Raw genomic sequence first — 20,916 nt, 5'->3', positions numbered from 1 at the left:
AGGTCAATTGACTTCAGTGATTCCTGACAAATAGAAAGTCTTGTCATAAACCTAGCAAACAAACAGATGGGTGATGTGGAAAAACAGAAGAACAGCAGAACTGCATAATATCAAAGGCAGTAAATCCCAGAGTGGAATAACATCAGAAATGAAAAATAAATCAATAAATAAAAATGCACTGTGCTTTTCACAGTGTAATAAGAAATGTGCGTGTTATAGCTGTAAAATATTAAAGCAAAGAAATGACAGACATCACTAACACACCTCTCAACCTGTTACGACTCGACAAAGCCAAAAATGATGGGGGGACAAAGGCCCAAAAATAGGGAAATTTTTAAATGATGTTTTACAAACAGTTGATAGAATAACTGTCTCTATGTCTGCACGCATTTCTGAAGAGTGTGAAGTATGAAGTCATTATTTAGCAACTTCATTCTTCAGTGATTTGCCAGAATACTACAAGTTTGATGAAAAACATAAAAAATATTAAAAAATGTGAATGTTCTGCAAAAATCTGGAGAACTGAGAGGTATGATCTGTAAAGAAGTCATAGAAGGAGAGTGAGGCTTTAGCATTATGGGAAACTGGTAAGCAGAAAGGAAAATGAAAAGGTGGAGGTACTGAATTATTAAGCTGGCTTCTCTTCCCAAAGAAGACTATTGGAGTTACCAAACATAGTTAGGACATGGGCGGAATGGAAAAAAAAAAAACAATCTTTAAAGTAGAGAAAATATATCCTGAAATAACTCTTAAAATGAATAATTTTATGATATGGTGTTGCCTAGTGGATTTATTCAGAATAAAGCGTACTATTATTAATAATCTAATAGTAATAATAGTTTAGTATTAACAAGTAATAGTAAGAAGATAAGGAGGTAGAAGTTTGAAGGCTTAGAAAGGGTAGCTGACATTTCCTTTCATTAGAGATAGGTGGTGCAGCGGTAGCGCTGTCGCCTCACAGCAAGAAGTTCTCCCGTTCGATTCGCAGCTGGAGCACCTTATGTGTGGAGTCTGCATGTCCTCCCCACGGTCAAGTGGTGTTCGAAAGACATGTGTAGAATGGGCATGCTTTCGATGAAGGTTGGGCATCGAGCTGGCACCTCAGCACTGTAAAAATCTGCTGCCAGTCATTAGCGGACCAGAGTTCTGTTGTGGCGACCCCTAACCGGGAAAAGCCGAAAGAAGAACAAAAAGAGATAGGACAAGCCATGTATAGGAAACTGCAAGCCTGCAAGACAAAAGAACATATTTTATTTTCTGCAGTTCTCAGCTTTTAAGTGTTGGCGCTGGAGTGCAGGGTTATTACACAGAGGCCGTTTTTCAGTTTAAGTCTAGGTATATTTCATGCAGTAGCATAATATGCATTTGAGCATAGGAGGTGAGTGATTTTGTAGAGTTTGATTTGGGATAAATCTTTTGCAGTCATACAATCTGTGTGCAGTATAAATGAAAATGAAGGATCAAGCAGTATCCAGAGATATTTCTGCTGTGTAACAACTGGGATTACATTACCCTTTCTAGATATCGAAGGGCATCAACAGTTTCTAGGTGTGCCAAATAACATTAGACTGGGTTTGTTGGCATTAATAATTACTTTTTGGAAGTTGCCCAATTAACAAGAGAAGGGAAGTGAAGATAACTTAAAAGTAAGTTTATAGGAGGCTAGAGGTTTTGTTGGTGTCAAGGAACAGTATGTCGTCTGTGTACATGGTAATCTTGTGGGTGGGAAGATTGAAAATTAAGTCATTGATAAAGGGGAAGAAGAAGAATGTTATTGATGGAAAAACTAATTCACTAGTTCATACAGTTTATTTTGGTGGAGTAGTGGCAATATTTGAAATAAAAACACACTAAAAAGTAGAGTTTTGTATTAACAGAAGTAATATGATGTAAATAAATGTACTTTGCACCAGATTTAATTTATACTTTGGTTTGAGTACCATAATCTCCATTTGCCTGCTGTGAGTTGGAATAAATTACTTAAAGCTATAGATTCCAGGTCACCACTAAAAGCAGCCAGCTTTGTTTGGCAGACCTGATTTCTTAAAACTGAATGAAAATGCATGCATACAGCAGTTTACAATGGCAAGCTACCTTTCAGTTCCTTGCTACTGCCAATACGTGTTCCCATTGCTCATTAAATTTGCATTTGCCACATATCTTGGACGTCTTGCTGGAAACAAAGCATCATGTGTAATACTTTTTTTGATCTACTCTCCCACTCCCATATCCCACTGGGCACTCTATATTATTTACTCCTTACTTCATTTAAAGTCCATTTGCAACTCCATGCTGTTCATGGCTGCACATATGCTGTTTAATGATATGTTTGTGCCTCAGTGCCTAATTGTAATAATAACGTTACAAATGCTATTCATTTTTAAAACTGTTGCTGCTGTTTGGCAAACATGCAGTATCAGTGCACCTGTAACCATGAGATACATTGGTATTAAACCTCTTGGTTGCATTCTCTTTTCAATGTGGCATATTATGATTTCCAGGATTTCAAAAAGGCTTTGTGCCAGAAATGAGTAAAAATTATTCTGACTTGACTGAAAGGATTTACACTGCCGTTAAGGAAGCATTATGTGCAGATATTTAGCATCCTCTTATACTGAACACGACAACAGTTACTCAAAGAACACTATGCAGCAAATTTTGTTGTATTGACTTTCTTATTGGGCTAGTTTTGTTTCTTTAAACTGCATAAATGAGTTGTACTACCCTTGGGTATACACTCAGGACTGGATTCACAAACAACATATACTGTTTCTACTACTTTTCAGCATCACGGCTTGTATAAAACTAGATACACAGACTGAAAAATGATTAAGGAAATGCTTTGTCTTTAAGGTGATGAATAACATGGGCATTTCTACATTTTTTTATTATTTAGTGCAATCCAACTAAGATGCAGAAAATTACTTCCAGCGAGGTCATCTTTCTAGACTTACAGAAAGAGAGAGAAAGAGAGAGGGCATAATGTCAGATGAAATTTAGTTTGTCCAGTGTGGTTATTTAATGTCTGACTGCAATTTCATGTGTTTTTCATGGTTTTATGTATATCTGTTTTGAATGCATTGTCATTCATAATTGATAGGCATTGCTTATGCTATGAAAAGAGCTGAATATAATGTGTTACATGATATAAAAACTATTGCTTAGACATTGAAAGGAGTGTTTTGATGTAAATTTTGTCAGATGCTATAATAACTGATATGTACACTCTATGCATATTCACATTTCAGCCTGTAGTGATAAGTTGAGGATTTCAGTAGTTTCCAAGACCAGTGTTACAAACTGACAGTGCTAGAAAGTGTCATGTAAGAGTCTATGTCCTAGACCCAAATTTAACAAACCTGCATTTTCCTATATAAACATTTAACCTGGGTTTAAATTGTTTAAGAGGAAGTCTTTTCCATGCTTTGACTGCTTTGATATGGAGCATTTTTTAAATCAACACGGGCTACATCAGTTTGTATCAATAAACCTTTATTTATAGTGTTTAGATTATATACAAAGATATTTAGATTGATGCTGCGTGTAATACTTTTTTTTTTGCATTTTTTTGCATTGCTACGCAGTGCCCCAGATGCCTGGATAAGATCCCTTGCCAGTAGTCTTTGACATAATGAGCACATATTCATCCTGTGAAACCTTTTAGAATATGGCAATGATTACAAAGAAGTTAACTTCTAAGTAAACAGGCATTGGATCCCTAGAAATGTATTTATATTCTGGATACAGTTCATACAAAAATAGTTCCAGAGTCTGGAAATTGTCATATAGGGGCAATATGTAAAGGTATTAACACCACTGTGGCTTGTGAAAAACTGTATTCATAACTAAGTGAATCAAACCCATTGATTTGTTAAAATATATGTGTATATACATATCTATGCATATCTACATATATCATATTCATTCTGAGTATGACCACTAAAAGAAAACCCATTGGCAACTATAATTCTTAGATCTTTATACTGGTTTGCTTTTGGAAAGATTTTTACCTTCTAACACATAAGGATAGTTTATGTTAGACCATTCTGAGTTCACAAGTTCATCAGTTACACAAAGCTACAATCTTTGATAGTATAATTCAGTTCTCTTATGTATGGCTAGCCTGGATTCATATTCTGAGCAGATGAACCCTTAGAAGCATGCTAGAGTAGAGTTCACTGGAGGTTTCTCTAAATGCTGGTCTGCACCTTAGATATGTGGATGCCTCAGCACGGAGTAGAAGGAACATTACATCATAAAGACATTTTCTAATTGTTATTCGACAGCTATAGGGTGGGAATATGTGCAGGAATGACTGGCCTACTATAGCAAGGCTTGCCTCTTATTGGATTATCCCGGAAACGAAGGACCAGATATTCACTTTGTTGCTCGAAGGTCTACTCAAGAAGGAAGGAATGAGCACCGATTGCTGACTCAACATTTCAGATGGAGATTTGGGGAATTCAGTGGTCTGAGGCCCATATAGTACTACACCATGCCAACAGTTAGGGTTGCAATGCCATCATCTTTGGGGGAGTTCTGATTGTGGAACAGGTAAATATAATAAAACTGCCAACCCACAGTTATGAAAGTGATCAGTGCCCATCATTCATTTCTCAGCAATAAGAAGGAAAAATGTAGGTATTGGGTAATAGGCAACAAATGGATATTGCCCAAAAAGGGAACCGTAACTGACAGTAATAGATGGGTGCAAAGCCAGCATCCCTCGAATTCTAGATGAATAGTATTGCAGCATGTTGTTGTCAGTCTTATCAACATACGGTCAAAATTGTATTTCTTAACAAAAATGTGTTTAGTTGTCGGGACCTTTCTTGGACTTTAACATTCAGCAGTGAATTGCTGTCTGGGTGAAGGGAAATCAACACCAATTTTTTTACTTTACAGCAAGTAAGATGTAAAATGAAAAGCCCAGATTAGTTATGCAATCTGCCAAAGAATTAGATGTCACTTTATGCATGCAGACATGCACTACATTCTTGTCTCATTCTTTTCCGTATTCCTTATGATGATGATATTAGAGTCATTCTTGTCTCATTCATTTCCGTATTCCTTATGATGATGATATTAGAGTCATTCTTGTCTCATTCATTTCCATATTCCTTATGATGATGATATTAGAGTCATTCTTATCTCATTCATTTCCGTATTCCTTATGATGATGATATTAGAGTCATTCTTGCCTCATTCATTTCTGTATTCCTTATGATGATGATATAAGCGTCATTCTTGTCTCATTCATTTCCATATTCCTTATGATGATGATATTAGAGTAATTCTTATCTCATTCATTTCTGTATTCATTATGATGATGATGTTAGAGTCATTCTTGTCTCATCCATTTCCGTATTCCTTATGAAGATGATATTAGAGTCATTATTGTCTCATTCATTTCCATATTCCTTATGATGATTATATTAGCATCATTCTTATCTCATTCATTTCCATATTCCTTATGATGATGATATTAGAGTCATTCTTGTCTCATTAATTTCCGTATTCCTTATGATGATGATATTAGAGTCATTCTTGTCTCAATCATTTCCGTATTCCTTATGATGATGATATTAGAGTCATTCTTGTCTCATTCATTTCCGTATTCCTTATGATGATGATATTAGAGTCAGGCATTCTTTGCTTACCTCACTTCCTCCATTGCTATATTTATCAAAAGCAGCTGAAGTTCTTCAAAACTGCCTTTACAGTTCTTTTCCTGCTTAAGTATATTCAGTCATTTGTTTCATCTTCAGTAGCTGTTCTTTCCACTAAAGGGATCTTGGGGAGCAAGCACTGAGTGTAATGCAAAAATGAGTCTGGACAGTCTGCTTGCCCTTTGCTGGAATCATGCACGTGTATGTACACATACACATAGACACACACAGACATAAACATACACAAACAGACACACATACATACACACACACACACACACACACACACACACACACACACACACACACACACAGACACACACAGACACAAAAACAGACAGACACATGCACAGACACACACAGACACACACAAACACAAACACATACACACACACTCGTGCACACACTCGCGCACACACACACACACACACACACACACACACACACACACACACACACACACACACACACACACACATGCACCCACACACACCCACACAAGCCCGCACACACACACACGTGCACCCACACACACCCACATGCACACACAGACACACACACACACACACACACACACACACACACATGCCCATGCACACACAAACAAACACTTTGGGGCACTTTTTGTGCATCCTCATTTTTGCCCCTGGGAAATGGAAGGCTACTAGAGCCCCCAACAAAATCCCATGTGTACACAAAGGAGGACATGTAAACTAAACACGGAATGCACCCCAACAAAATCTCACCAGAGAAAAAAGCAGTGTCAAGCAGCAATGACCTCGCATTACTGGGTCACCCTCTAAATGCAGGATTTTGTTGAAAGAAGGTGAATATAGACTAGATAACTTTGCAAGATTTTTTTTTTCATTTCGTATTTTTTTGTCATTTCCTGTTCATCCTCATTATCTCAACTACAGGAATAAAATATTAACTTTGAACATGTCTGAAGGTTGTTTCTGATAAAAGTTAAGTAGATGCAGGTAGACTTTTGTTATTTACTTCTTTAATACATTGATTGTTTAATTTTGATCACTCACCCTTTTCCTTGCCTTTATCAGTGGCAGTCTTTAGAAAGTCTCCCCAAATTCCCATGTGAATGATGAAGGCTTTCTTCGCTGAAATTTCAAAAGTAAAAATGACATTTTTAATGCGATTGGTAACATTTGTATGGATTGCCATATATTCCAAATAATTCATGCTACTTCCAAAAGTTTTTTTAAGTACTTTGTATTTGACATGTTTACATGTGCTGTGCACACTGACAATATGTACTAACATTTCAGTTACTGATCAGTGTTTTCTGTAGTTCTGTCACCTGATATGTATGCACTGTTCTAATTTATGTATTCTCAATTAACCTTTACAAATAGTATGGCATCAAATGGAAATTCAGATTGTTTTGAATCATGCTAACAAACAATGATTACAAAATATGCTCCTGATCTATACATTTATATATACATATCTACATCTATATTTTCATATCTATATTTCTGTATATCTATATATCTATAGCTATCTGTCTATCTATATATGGGTTCACTATGAAATCTTGAAACACTGAAATCCCGAATTTCAGTATTTGGAAATTACATAGTCGAACATTTCAAATCCCGAAAACCCATAATCGTGAAAGTTAAAATCACAAACCTACACTATACACAGAGCACACACACAAACATACACACAACTTCACCCCACAAGCACACAGACAAACCTAGACCACATATAAGCAGGGGGGCAAGCCCCCCTGCACCTCCCATGTGGGGGGCTTCGCCACCCACACCCCAGTACTTATATATACTAACTCCGAGATCACACAATCAGACACACAAAAGTAACTCACACCCACACATTTCACAGTCCCTCGCACACACACATTACAGTCACACCACACACTGACATACACTAAAGCCCCTAACCAGCACACTTACACATACATACATACATACATACATACCTGAACTAACACCTAACCGTTCACACACTGCAACACCAGAAGCGTTAACTGAAAATCTCTGTACTTCGGGATTTTGAATTTCGCGCTTCTGGTGTTTCAGGATTTCAAGGCTTCGGTGTTATAATTTCAAAATACTAAAATTCGAGATTTCAGTATTTCTAAATTATGAACGGAACCCCTACATATATATATATATATATATATAGAGAGAGAGAGAGAGAGAGAGATAGACAGATATCTTACACACTTTCTAGAGCTTTCCCCCGGGACTCTGCTGATGATTTATAGTTTGAATATTCCAGATCATTGCATTTAAGTAAGGCAAACAAATAAATAAATAAATAAATAAATGCATACATGCATGTTTAGATAAGGTGGGCTTTGCATCTTTCATTAATATTATGAAAAAACATCAACAATCATCTGTTTCCTTAGGTAACTCTTCCTTAAAATATACCAGCATGTTTGATTATTCAAAGAATACAAATAGATCCAGAGAAATCCTACAGCTTAAGTGAGCTACTGAAACATGTAACTGGTATCAAAATACCTCTAGTTTTGAACAACAGATATTATTCTGATTTGCATTTATTTCTTCGACAACAACAGTTGCTAGCCAGTCTGTATATTATGTGACTTTAACCTACTTTTAATATATTTTATTTAACTGTCATACGAAATCTGATTATCCATGTACTCATCAGAACAAAATGATCGTTAATCAATCTTAAATCTGACCCTCCTTGGTTTTGTCCCATCTATTTCCTGATGATGCTGTGAATGTGAGCTCCATTATAATAATTCCTTACCAGTGTTTTTCCAAAACAGCTGCACTACACCAAGGTTCAGAATGGTGAATCTCTATTTTGCTTAAACAGACTTATGCTAACCAAATCTAGAAGTCAAGAGAGCTTCCCTGAGAAAATGTAGCCTATTCTTAAACTTTTGGAATATATTATATTTATTGAGTGAGATGCAGAAGGTCTCCTCACAAGGACAGTAAGTGAATCCCTCTCACTGAAGACCAGTGGTCCACTATAAGTGGTGCAAAATTTAAGGTGGTTCAAATCAATGCCAAAAGAAAAAATGCTGAAATATGATATGTAGTTTCAGTTAAATTAATTCACTCACTCTATTTCCACGTTTATGACTTCTCATGCCTTCAGGCCTACTGAGAATTGTGGATAAGAGTCAGTATTTGCCAAAATAAAAACATCGTCTTCTAATGGATTCGTCACGATTCCAAAACCAAAAACTGAGAAGTCCGGCTACTCTAAACAAGGTTCGCTATCCCTTTAGTGCTAACTATAGGTCACTTCCTGTGCCCTCTGCTGACCATGATGGCTGTCCTAATGGCTCAGCTGAAATACCTATGAATCTAAACACATTTGTACTGGGTGATTTCAATTATCCATCTATAAACTGGATGACCACTACCACTAATGGTAAATACATCGACACCTTTGTTGACCTTATATGTTAAATCTATTGAACAAATAGTGGCTCTTCCTACTACAGGCTCCAATATTTATGATCTTGTCATCACAAATATGGGGACTTCTTACATACTTCCCTGTGTATCACTGTCCCTCATCAAATCATACTATAAATGCCACATATTTTCCTGTAAATTGGGTGAAATGGTATTTCTCTTCCAAACACATTTGTATTTCAGATATCCAACTACTTGATGACCTTACTAAATCCAGCTGTAACCCCCTTCATGATCCTTTTATCATTGCTGTCGCCTATGCTTCTGATTTGTACTCAAACTTGAATAGTTATATTGAAAAGGCAGTCCTTAACCACATCAGATATTCTGAAAAACACAAAAACAACCCCTATAGATAAATATATGTGTAAATTAATATAATAAAAGAAAGAAATTATTTAACACTTGCCTACCTACAACATCAGTCAAGCACTATGACAAAGAAATTAAGGGTGGCCCATTTGCAAGTTTAAAGTTGAAGTGGAACTAAAATGGCTTATAAAAACCAAGAATGTAAATCCTTCTTTAATTATATCAAGAAGTTAAGAACTGACTCTCAGCTTGGCCACAACAAAACTACCCATTCTGACAATAAGAAAATAGCTAATATCCTAATTGACAAATTCAGTACAAATTTTACTCCACCTACAGCTTGTAACTTTTCTCTGAATTTCTCAGTCTAATTACTCTCTGTAATTATTATGGAACAAGCCCTCTTAGCTCTCTTAAAAGCTAATAACCACTTCTGTGGGATCCCATAATGTACCAGGTTGGCTGAATGTATAACATGACATGTTTTATTTATATAACCTAAAAAAAACACCCATCATAAAGGCTTTCTATAAGGGTGGCCAAAAGACTAACTCCGAAAACTATACACCCATCACCTTCACTGGCTTCATATATAAAGATACAGAATGTATAATTTCTGATATCATAAAATTAGAGATTGAAAAACACTTAGACTTAAACCCACATCATCTTTGTTTAAAACATGTCTTATAGGTTAATAGGAGGTTACTAGGCTAGAGGCCATAGAGCCTTTACAAGCCTAGCCATGTTAATCCCAAAAATCCTCATTTGTTCTTTTTGGGTAGTTCACAGAATGACTTTATGATCAAAGTGGGTCTGTAATCAACACTGGTTACCCCATGAGGGACATGGGTACCACCCCAGGGGTGAATTTCTGGTCTCCAATCCAGTTATCTAGGTTGCATTTGAATAGGGTCAGTGAGGAGCTCTGTTTTATGTGAATAGAAAGTCTATTCCAGAGAAGCGGCAGTCTCTGGGAGACATATCTGTCTCTCCTGCATGTTCTGTTAATATAACAAACTAGGTTGCGATCCCTAGAGCGAGTGACTCTTGTATCATTTCACTTGCAAATGTTCAGCATTTCCATTAGGGCAGGGTTGGAGATTGCTGTATAGGCACAAGCCACCTCTCTCCAGCTTATAAGATGCAGAGTAAAGTGACAGGGCTTTCAGTATGTCTGTTTAGGACATGGCTTGGAGTCCCTGTAATTTTTAGTGAGAAACCTCTGAGGTCTCTCCAGCTACTGCAAGTGTCTGGTGAGGTACATGCAAAAGGGTGCATTATACTCTATTAGTGGGCTAATGAGGGTCGAGTACAGTGGAGTTATAACATCCCTTGACCTCAATGCTCTCACCTTGCATATGAGGTGCACTATGTAGAAGGCTTTCCTTACCATTGTGGAAACTTGGCGGTCAAACTTCAGACTGCTATCAACCTGTGTTCCCAATTCTCACACTACTGGGTTGGAACTCGGGGGAAGTGGTGTCAATATTGTAATTTGTAGGGAATTTCATTTCGCCAATGGGAATAATAATGCACTGTCTTGCATTTAGTTTTAGACCATGGCTTTGGCACCCATCATTTGTTTGTGTTAGCCCTTCTTGTAATATGTTGACATTGTTGTGGGACTCAGTGATTGCTCCTGATTGCTCCCAATTTGCAATTATCAGTGAACCTGGTGACCCAAAGGCTCACTACTTTGGTCTGGACTTCTGAGAAATAGATGCCAAACAGTAAGGGGCCCAGCACAGACCCTTGCGGCACTCCACCGGTGATTGGTCTACTGCTGGCAGTGGAGTCACCAATTTTGACACAGTGTGTTCTTCCAGTAAGCCAAATGGCTACCCATCTAGTAACATAATGGTTAATCCCTGTCTGGGAGAGTTTCTCAATGATGCCAGAGTGGGGAATTGTGTTGAAAGTCTTGGCAAGGTTGAGAATGGCAGTGCCCACAGTCTTACCTTTGGCCATGGCTTTTGTGACTTTATCAAAGACGTTTGTCAGATTTAATAAGCATGATCTGCCCTTAACAAAGCCAAACTGGGTTGGGTCAAGCATTTGGAGGTCACCTATGTCCTTGTTGATAATGTCCATGATAATTCTTTTCATGGCCTTGCAGATCTGGCGTGTTAGACTTATGGGTCTGTAGTTTCCAGGGTCATTTGATAGCCCACTTGTGCAGGGGGATTACTGTTGCTGTTTTCCATTCTGCAGGTACATAGCCAGTTCTCAAGCTATAATTAAAGAGAGGGCAAGTGAGTCCACTAGGTCTTGTTTTAGATTGTTTAGTAAACAACCTGGGATATTATCTGGCCCCATGAAGGCCATGTTTTTGGCCTTGGTGAGTGCAAAGATGACCTGTTCTCTAGACATACTAGACAGAGGGCTGGTGTCAGGTATGCTTTGGGATATGGTAGGTGGAGATAGGGGGTGAAGTTTGTGCTGAATATGTCAGCTAGCAGGTTGGCGATATCTTCCTGTGTAGTATGAGTGATCCCATCTATAACCAGTTTGGCACATAGTTTGGTACTCCCTTTTAGACTTCGGACATAGTTTAAAAATTCTTTATGATTACCCTTGGCTAGGGATGTGATTTTAGTTTTGTAATTTGCTTTAAAAGACTTTACAAGATTTCTGATTTTCTTGTTTAGGCTTAGAAGGGAACTCTTCCTCTGCAGAGTGATATCCCTCTTACATTTGGACAACAGTTTCTTCCTCTTATTATACAATCTCTTTATTCTTGAAGTTTTTACGGGAAGACTCGGTTTTGATCTGGTTGTCAGGTACAGCAGAGTTTATGCAGTCACTTAAGTGTTTGTACAGGGCATTTGCGTACACATCTGCATAGGGATCACTGATGTCTGTGATTGCGGGTGGTATGAAGCTTTTTATACCATCACTTAGTAGGCTGCAGTTAGCTTTGAAGTTTTTTATAATTTCTGTTCCTGTGAGGGTGCCATTTCCAGTAGTTACTTCAAACAAAACTGATTTGTGGTCTGACCTAACCAGGGAGGGCATCACTCATGGAGAAGTACAGTGACCCCCCCCCCATGTTTGTGAGCACTATGGCCAGAACATTAGACCCCCAAGTGGGAATGCAAATTATCTGTTCCAGAGCATTTGTGTTAACAAAGTCCAAGAACCGCTGGGCATGCGTGTTTTTCTTGTGTATATCCCCCAGTCTATGGAAGGATAGTTGAACTCTCCTATGACTAAGTTGTTGGACTGTATAGCAAGGAATTCCAGTAAACTGATATAGGCAGTGCTCGTATCCTGGTTCATGGTGGGGGATCTATAGCTAGCAGTGACGTGGCATGGTCCTTTCCCAATAGTTAATTGGACATGGAGTAGTATGAGAGTCTTGCTTCATTAATTGCATTAATGTCTTCAAAAAAATCATTGAAGTACTAAAAAGGGACTACTGAGTGAACACAGCTTATATCAACCTTTATTATTAGTGACTTCATGCACAGTTTAGTGTTTGGTTCTCTTATATTCACTATTTACTTCATAGACCTTCAAGGAAATTTCCCTGGCCTATGTTTATCAGAAAGTGTGGGAGGAGGCTACTTGCTGAAATAAGCTTTACTGAGTTGCATTGAACTGGCTAATTAATTATTCATAGGTTCATACTAGACTAACTGCCCTTGTGGGCCATTTTAAGTCTAGCCAATTACCCCAAGCAAGAATCAAGCCCAGCACCTTGTGTCTGTAAGATAAACACCTTAACCATTAAGCCAACCTCCCACATTTGTATGGACTGCATTTGGAATCATCTTTGTGAATCACAATTTCAGATTCAGCTGTATACATCAGCTTAGTGAAACACAATGTCATACTGCAGAGTTTAATTTCAGAACCCAGCCAGTGGTTTGTACCCAGCAGGTCAGTTTAGTGTTTCAGTCTAAGCAATTGATTAACCTCCATTCAGCTAAATGCATTTGGTAAGCTGAGATTTGTTGATCCCTGTTTGGCCATTCCTAGAATATGCCTCTTTTCCTTGTGCTGACATGATAGAGCTTTATTTTAAATAAACTTAAGTAGGACCACATACACAAAATTGAAAGTCTTAGAATTTTAGATATCTCCTCCAAAATGAAAGCAGCAACCATTTATTTTTGTATCATCCTGTCTATATAATATCTCTTCAAGGATCTGTGTGTTCAAAAATGCTAAGATGTTTTCCTTTAGAAGCCAATAAAATATATGTAATAATTCCGTGATTTCCATGTGGATATTTTATCTGGTTGCTGCCTGCTTTTGGAAATTTTGTGGGGTTTTATTTGGGCTTTGCATCAGTAGAAGATATGTTTTTTTGATGTTGTCAGCACTTTATGTCCTCCTTCCTAAATTCTGAGTATATCTGGGAGGCTGCATCCTCATCTGTCCCATGCAATTAGCTCTCTGTTCATTAAAGCCATTGATTTGAAGCTCCAAAGGCCACTGATAATATGAAATTATCTATCTGTCCTGTCACATTTTGGTTATTTCATTCATAAACAAGGATACGACATTGCAGGCATTACTGTTACAACTGTACTCTTTGTACAAGAATGAATCACTCGATTGAGTGACTTTGTATGTAAATAATAACTATGGCACTTAAAACACATGCAGTCTCAAATATGACATAGCAGTAATTGATCCACATCCCTCCAGGATGCACTAATTAAAGTTAGCCCAAAAACTTAGCATTTATGCATTGTAGCTTTTCATTGCATTATTAAATACTTTTCTTTGTCTTTCATAACACACACAGTCATACTGTGCACTCAGTTAGGAACTTTACCACTTTGAAAACCCAACTTTTGAAACAAGTTCAGTTAAGGGTACATAGAAGGCTGCTACTCCAATGAAGCATGTCTCCACAGGACTAAATGGAATGTGATATTAATAAGACACAGCTTTTAGCAGCAGCTAAGATGGCTTTGGGTGGACACATTTTATTCCTCCTGCTGCTTTAGCAATGTGAAAAAGTGAGAGTAAGTAGGATGTGAAGTCGGCGTGATGTGTCATATATGATGTGAGTATACGATAGTGCTTGGGCAGAACTAATACATGTGTGTGTGTGTGTGTGTGTGTGTGTGTGTGTGTGTGTGTGTGTCTGTGTGTGTGTGTCTGTGTGTGTGTGTGTGTGTGTGTGTGTGTGTGTGTGTGTGTGTGTGTGTGTGTGTGTGTGTGTGTGTGTGTGTGTGTGTGTGTGTGTGTGTGTGTGTGTGTGTGTGTGTGTGTGTGTGTGTCTGTGTGTGTGTGTGTCTGTGTGTGTGTGTGTGTGTGTGTGTGTGTGTGTGTGTGTGTGTGCGTGTGTGTGTGTGTGTGTGTGTGTGTGTGTGTGTGTGTGTGTGTGTGTTTGTGTGTGTAAGTGGGAGTTTGACAAACTTATGGAAAAGCAGGCACAAAAGTACATTTTAAATATCTGTGCCTTGATCTGTGATAGCACTGGACTTCATTAAAGTACTACTCACAAATGCTGTGCAGCGTTACATGAAGTAAGGTGCAGCTCTTTCTTTTGCAATGTGATGCGTATTTCTTAGTGTGTTAACATCTGACAATTTAGTGACATTTTTATCTCATAACCTTCTATAACATAATTAAGAAGTGAGCCAGCTTTCAGTTGATATCTATAGACATCATTATTTTCTTACTTTCTTAATTTATTTAACTGAGTAAATGATGTGCTCTTTCTTATTTTCAGCCAGTCAACTAGCATGTTTCAAAGAGGCAGAGTAAAACTGTAATAACTGAAAACACAGACACACGCACACACACGCACACACACACACACACACACACACACACACACACACACACACACGCACACGCACACGCACACACACACACACACACATACACACACACACTCATTTTACATTGGCAGTGGCCAGAGTTCAGGACTGAAACCAAGACTCTGGAGTTGCAAGTCATAAAACTTCGTGCCAGGCTAGTGTTTTAATTTTCCTCAGGAGTTTGGGAAATCAGGATGGCATACCCTAACTCTCCACTAGTGAGCCAAGGCCTTGTTTCTGATGCACAAAAACAGAAGCATGTTGAAACATATGCATTATTGCTTTCTCATGAATTACTTAAAGTTCCTACCAGCACAGTAAGTGCACAAACTGATGAAAACATTTTTATATGCTTTTGGATCCCTTAATCACTTGATCTTTGTTTCGCTTGTTTATGGAGGTTAAAGTGAATAATTTCCTTCACCCAGGAGACCACTGAAGTGCTTAGCCCAGTTTCCTAATCTCCCTAGGAAACTGTCTAGTTAAGTGACATGTTCGGCATCACAGGAGGCAAATGGAATCAAACAACTGTCTAGAAGCCAAGACTGAATCCTGTAACTTGTAGCTGTAAATGACAATTTATATCACCAAGCTAAGGTTAAAATAAGGTAAAGAACCACTGTTTTTGTCTGTTTCTGCCTTCAGGCAGCCTTTCTGTTACTTGCACTGCAAACTTCTGCAAAGCAAGGTGAAACCATTTTAGTACTAAATACAATCAAGCTGCCCTTTCTTTGTTTTTCTACCACTTAGTAACTGTCATGGCGGGGGTACATTTTTTTCTTATAGGACTAAAGTTGCTGGCTAGTAAATTATGTTGTCTAGGATGGTTATTACATTCATATGGCTACCAAGGTGCTGTATATAAGTAGTTAAAAAATGGAAAAACATAGTTACTCATCTTTAAGGAACCATTCAGACAAAAGAGTTTAGGCTTGCAGTGCCAGTCTGGTAGTAAATGCTGATGATGTCTTTTCAGCTTTAAGAGAAATTTTGCTGGGGACGTGCAGATAGCCCTGTGTTCTTCTTACAGGTCATTGTCTCTGTAGGTCCCCTTTGCAATGAAGGGCTGGCAGTATTTCATCTCACGCTAATGTTCATTCCTTCATGTGGCCGTAGAAATGTCGCTATCAGAGCTGATGAAAATTTCTTATTTTGTACAGTACGGCATAGCATGTTACATTCTGTCAGGTTCATTGTCATTGTCAGTCTCATTTGGTATAGTTCCTGCTGTTTCTCTGTGTTCATCAGTTAAATAACTATCCTTTCCAGGACTCTGTGAGTCCAGGCATTTGAGTGGGGCTGGGAGGATTAACTAGCTTTACGCCAAGTCGCAGTGCAACAGAATCTCAGGCTAATATCGATAAGTTAAAACATACCTGTCTTCTATCAACTAGGACCCAGTAATGTACTTAATGGGTCCAGTTCATGACAAAGAAGCTCTTACCAATACGCTAGGAAATGTATAAAACACATTTTTTTCCATTTATTCCCAAACTATATAATGCCATCAACAATACCTGGTTAAGACATGAACTTAAGACCCTCTTAAGACTTAAAGATAACTTCTAGTATGCATAGAAGCACAGTTCCACACCATATACATGTTTTCAATATATCCGATTACACAAGCTTATAGAACAATTAATACTATGGGACACAACCACCTTCTTCGAATCTAAACAAAATTCACTAATCAACAGACCATAGTGTTTCTGGAAAGACGTTAATCACCTAACTGGGTAATGCTCACATGCATCATTGAATACCATGTACTCCCCCTTTACCCTGAATTGATTTCTTTGCCAATCATGCAGCACAACATTTCTCAGTCTCCAGACAATGCCCAACTCTTCCACCTTATATCTCACTGTTCCATTTTAAACTACTTAAGGAAAAAGACCTCCAACCACTTTTCAAATAAACAGCAATATGTTAGACACAATTTGCACCCTTCATTCATATACCACCATAGAGAATTTGTTTCAACCCCACTTCTACATGTTTACGTGCTGTGCCTCACACAAAATATTATGACAGATATATGGAAATCAGCCTTAGTCAGTCCTTACCTAAGCAAGCTAAACCTACCATCACATCACATTTCCATCCAATCTCCATCTTGTCCACCTTAGGTAAGATACATGAAAAATGACATTACACCCAGCTAGCTGATTATACTTACCATACAAACTGCTATCTCAGAAACTATTTCTGCAGTATGGATACTTGTGGATATAATACTCCTTAACATGGATAAAGACCTATTTATAGGTGCAGTCTGTATTGTCCTAATCAAAACCTTTGACCTTGTAGATCACTATGTTTTCATAACTGACATGCTAGAATAGGGTGTAGGTCTATCAGCAGCTCTCTGGTTCTATAACTACTTCTCTAATCAGGAGTTTTACATCAAAATCAGATCACCTTTTTCACCCACAACCTTCTTAAACAAAAGTGTACTACAGGATTCAATAATATCCCCTTTACTATTTTCCATTTTTACCAACAAACTCAACTAAAACTTCAGCTTCCATTTTTTATATGTACAAAACATGGTTCTGTCCCACTCCAGCAGTTCCCTTCATACCTTAGATCACCAACTAGAAGCTTACTTTAACGTACTCTCTACAATGATTACTAACAGAAGCCTGATTGTTAACTCAACCAGTACAAAATGCATGATCTTTGGGACAAAGTCTAGACTATGCCAAGGTCCATTGGTCCAAGGATTGATTCCCTTAGCCTCCATTGAGTAACTGTGTGACTCCTGGCCTGAGTCTGAAGAAAGGGTATGGAGAACAATCCTCTGTTCTGGTTAACAAATACAAATACTAATAGAAATACTATAAAATAAAATAGACTTGCTAAACTTACTAACTTATTGCATATAAAAGCTGTGGACAATACATACACTAAGAGTGGCAGTTCTTTTCCATACCTAAAATTGTGGAGGGACTCACCCCTTACCATTAATATACACCTTGGAAAACTAGACTGCAAATAAATTAGCTTCTTTCGTGGGCCAGAGCAGTGTCCTGCTTTATGTCTTATCATGTCAGATCAGTCTAAAGGGGTTCTTCTCTCACAGAATGAATATAGTCTGTGACGTTTCATTACTGCCCCAGAAAGGAATGAGAATGCTATCCAAGTCCTTTCAAATAAAATTTCTAGATTTATGACTCTCTCCCCGAGACAAGAATACAATTGTCTCTCACATGTAATGCTCAACTCTCAATAGACCATTCCTTTAACTCTTTTATCACCTGCACTGACTTCCGTCTAGTTCACCCATACCATCAATTCTCCTCAATGCACTTTACCCACCCCCCCATTCTAAAGTCACACAATTGTATAATAATGTAATACTATATGCAATGGTACAGTAAACTGATATCAACTCTTTAACTGTGTTACTGAACTGTATTACATTTCCTGCTTGAATTTATTGAACTGTAAATGTCTTTACTTGATTATAAGATCTTGTATAATTTTGTTTTCAATATTTTATATACTTCTGAGCTGAGACTCAAATCAGTCCATTGAGATCAGAGTTCCACTAAGGAAAACAAATTCATATACATTGTTGTATCATTTGTCTGCAGCTCTCTACTTTATATCCAAGACACATCCAGTTTACATAGTTTAGCTTATCTGATGACCAATTTAACTAACTATCTCATTCAAAGGAGTTTTTTCCACCTATCTCCAGGACTACAAACCATATAAATGTAAATAGATAGTGGCAATAATACACAGCACAAGTTAATACAAGTTGTATACAGTATCAGTTAAACGTGTTTAAAAAATTAGGAAAATAGAATGTGTTCATAAAAGTGGATCACCTATCAATTGTTGTGCATCCCTAGCTTTTTCACCACTTACTTCTGATGCTCTGCTCTCTTAAGCAGGCCAGTTTTCTCCTGTAGTAATGTTGTCACAAATGGGGCACTTGCCCCCAAAATCAACTTTGAGGTAGTACCAACCATTAGGAAAAATTCTGACAACTTACAAGCAGTCAGTTAAATGATCACATCAACACTTAACAGATCACTTGTAAACTGTCTATGAAACTCCTGCTTTTTAAAGGTAAATTGCCATTAAAACAGAAAGGAATAGCAGACAGTTTATAAGCTGCCACTATTTGATCTAAATTGTGATCACTTGTAGACAGCTTGTAAACGATCAAATGTTTTTAAGACGTTTCACTGTTTACAAGCTGCCATTTGGCAGTTGTTTTTGTCATAACATATAGACCGTATGGGGTGTGGCAAATGAGTTTGCAGCCCAGGTCCCCAAATTTCTAACACGCGTCAAATATCAGCTCTTTCCGAGTGATGCCGATAACAATAGATAGAAAAGTGCTGTTCTACAATATGTCCTGGTTGTACAGTGTGCGGGATGGGAGAGGTTATATCTTGGCTTTGAGGGTCTGGAATTCATCGTGAGTTGTGCTGGAACATCTGTACTGTGGAGGATCTGTATCAGACTCCTTGAGACACGTTAATCTGACTATCAGATTAGGATACTGTTTATTACTGATGCTATGGAAACTGGATAACTGTGCACCAAGATAGCATAGACTACATTTAACTAACCAAGTTTGTGCTAAATGTCCAGATTTAGTAGCAGTGTGTAAACTGATAAACTGAATCTGATAGGCCTCTTTTACTTTAGGCTTCATGAAACCTTTCCTAGTCAGATTTGATCTGAACTGTAACTCTTAAATGTCTCGGACTTTCAGGGATTTAGTTTCACTTCATGCATGTATACCTTCTTAAACAATCTTATGACAAAACAGTAATATTTACACTTTCTCAGTGGAGACAGGTGCTAAAGTTATATAAAGTCAAATTATTCTCCCTTATTCAACCGATTTTCTTATGGTGAAGCATTACTGTTTAGAAAATGCACAAGTTATTTTTTTACTTTGATTTTGTTTTGAAATTTGCCCATGAGTCTACAGATGAGGTTTTTAGAGCTATGCCTAAAATGCACCTGTACGCCTCAGATTTTATGCCTCCTGTATTAACTATTCTATGATATTCTTTTCCGAAGCAATCCCCAAAATGTTGCATTGTTCATGTTACCACTGTTGAAATATTTACAAATATCTTTACTCATTTTAATTTTTAACATGCTTTGCAGCAGCAGCAGCTTTTAGAATTCTGAGGTGTCATTTTTAGATATAGCAGTATCAGAGTAAATTTGTGCAAATCATTTCAGATGCAGACATTTGTAAATAGATGGAACATTTTGCACACCTGCTTGTTCTGCCCTAGAGTTTAGCAGCGATCCTGTCCTTGGAGCCTAACTCTGGAGCCCGAATGTCACATGCGAACTCACAGCTGTGGCTTAAGAGGCTTGGCCATATAAATCAGAAATCCTCGCTGTTATCAGTAATTATAGTTGTGCAGTTGTTTCTGCCAGCAGCAGCCGGTGTTGTACAGGAGTGAGAGAGAGATCGAGAATGCATTGTGTTTTAATGTGATGAAAACCAGGCCTATGTCCTGTACTTTTCGCCATAAAAACACCCACTAAAGAAGACTGTCCATTGCTACCTCTGACTCCATGATAGGCCACGGAAGGGAAGAAATGCCATGAAAGTATCTTCACATAGGGGTGTGGCTACATTACATTCTTCTTGCATTCAGTGTTGGTAGATTGAGCAATGTATCTGTTCAGCATCAAAAATACTAC

The sequence above is a fragment of the Protopterus annectens genome, chromosome 6.part0, assembly GCF_019279795.1.
Source record: "Protopterus annectens isolate FY-2018-M chromosome 6.part0, PAN1.0, whole genome shotgun sequence".
NCBI classification, from domain to species: domain Eukaryota; kingdom Metazoa; phylum Chordata; order Ceratodontiformes; family Protopteridae; genus Protopterus; species Protopterus annectens.
This window is presented reverse-complemented; position numbering follows the sequence as displayed.